Genomic DNA, 2443 nt, shown 5'->3' on the forward strand with positions numbered 1-2443 from the left:
CGGGGGTCAGGGGCCGCCATCTTGGCGGGGGGCGCCTCCGGCGGGGCTGGGGGTTTGCCCGGCCGGGCTCTCCCTGCTCGCCCTCGGGGGGAACCGAGCGCCCAGGCCTCGTCTTGCCGGGGAAGGCGGCCGCGGGAGCTTGCGTGGGGCTTTCAGTAAGGCTGCCGGAGATCCAGAGCCCAGGCGGGCCCCCCAAGCCAGGCCCGTAGGCAGCCTTCGCAGAGAAGCCCCCTCAGCCCCCCTGGAGTACAAACTCTTCCCGAGGTTGGATGTTAAAGCGCTTTGCAAGTCGCAACACATTCATCGCCTCAGATTTCCATCGTATGCCTGATGGGAATGCAGCGAAGGGAGAGGAGTTGACCCAGCCACAGTCAAAGAAGGAAGCGGTGTTGGGCCATGGAGAGGAGCTGGTTTTCCAGGCTCTGGCCTTGCTCTCTGCCGTTGTCCTCGGACATGGAATGGCCAGGAGAGAGTGGGGCTCCCTCACATTACCCTCAACCAAGGTGGCATGTCTCCAGCCTGCAGGACGGACCCATGCCTTCTGCTGCTGCATCACGTCAGGGTGCACTGTTGGCTGGTGAAGGAGTCTGGAAAGAGCCTTTGGCACCTAAAGGCTTCTTTCTCATGTGTTGCTTTAAAGTATCATCTAATTCTCTAGGTTGAAAGGGACCATCTAGTCCAACCATCAACTTAACTCTCATAAAATAAATCAACCATCACTAAACCATGTCTCTAAGCACTATGTCAACCCATCTTTTAAATACCTCCAGGGATGGGGCCTCAACCACTTCCCTGGGCAGCCCATTCCAATGCTTCATAACCTTTTCTGTGTAAAAATGTTTCCTAACATCCAACCTGAACCTCCCCTGGCACACCTGGAGGCCATTTCCTCTTGTCCTATCACCTGTGACTTGAGAGAAGAGACCGACCCACACCTCTCTACACCCTCCTTTCAGGTGGTTGTAGAGAGCAATAAATAAGGTCTCCCCATGGACAGAAGGGTGTTAACAGCTAGCAAATGGTTTGATTCAATGAGGAAAGCCAGACAAAGCGAAAGAAAAAGAAGGGTGGTTTGAAGTAATGATTCCTGGAATGGGGAGATAAAACAGCATTAAGCAAATGATGTTTTTTTCTGATTTAGTAAGTATTCCACAGTCTGAGTTAATATGTCATGTAGAGAACATAACTACAAGTTGAAAAGTGACTGAATCCAAAAGAGGAAAGATTGCTTCTGTTCCCTTTTTTTGCCCCTTGACTGAGAAACTGCAATTTCTTCTCTAAAGAATATGCCCTTGGCAGCCATCTATGTCTTCTAAATCATCCTTCAGCACAGTGGCCCCTCTTTAGTCAGCAACCACAAAAGGAAAAACCTGTTAGCTTGAAGGCTAGAAATGCCACCTCTCAGTGCACAGTGGAGGAAAAGGAGTTAACTTTTTCCCCCACTGTCTTTTCTAATCTGCAGAACCTCCCTGGGGAGTACAGGTAGAGTGGTACCCTAAGACCAGTTTCTATTTTTTCAGTTAAACAGGAAACTCTTGGAAGACGCCAAACAAATTAATTCCCTTACCCCATATGGGCTGACAACTCGAGAGGCCCCTTTTCCTTTGCTTCTCCCAACACAGCCATACCTTAAATCATTTTCTGGATCCCCTCTCGCAGGAATTATGCTGCAACCCTTTCCTGGCATAGATTCCCATAGCAGAATTTACAATTTCTTCTGCACATACACATGTACATCACCTAAAGCATGTGAATCTTCTCAGAAGACCAGTAGTGGAAGCCAGTGAATTCACAGAAGGTTTCACAGACCACACTAGTTTCTACAGATGTCCACATACATAAACACATCTACTATGTACATGTTAAATATTACCCCATGCATTTTATAGATAATACTAACTGTAATAACATAACCAAAATATGAATCCTCTCAACACACCAAATAAAAATATCTATATCAAGTAACTTTGTTAATAGTATTAGTAGGATGTATTAACATTTAATTGCATAATAGAAATTGGTATTTATGTTCTAGTCAGATGGTGAGCAGAAAGAAGCTCATATTACACGTTGAGTTTAACATGTAAATTCTAGCCCCATTCCCAGTCAAAGAATATTACCTAAATTATAAAGCATTAGAGAGTAAACTGTCTTTAGTGAAGTTCAATAATGAAGCTTTCTACATTTAAAGTTCAAAATCTCAGGTGAACATAACATGATTTCTCAGAAAGTTCTTAAGCCCCTAAAATTGCTATTTTATAAACAAGTTAATATTAGGTTGTCATGTTTACAATGCCTGTAGAACATTCAAAGAACATTACAGATGAAAAATCAGAATATTCTGGATGATAGTCAAATCCAGGGGGAGGAAGGGAAGAATGGGAAATAATAAGTTGTTTACTTTATGCTAGGCACAGAAAGTCCTTTATTCCTGAAATTATTT

The sequence above is a fragment of the Calidris pugnax genome, unplaced genomic scaffold (genome assembly GCF_001431845.1).
Source record: "Calidris pugnax isolate Ruff unplaced genomic scaffold, ASM143184v1 scaffold68, whole genome shotgun sequence".
In the NCBI taxonomy this organism is placed as follows: domain Eukaryota; kingdom Metazoa; phylum Chordata; class Aves; order Charadriiformes; family Scolopacidae; genus Calidris; species Calidris pugnax.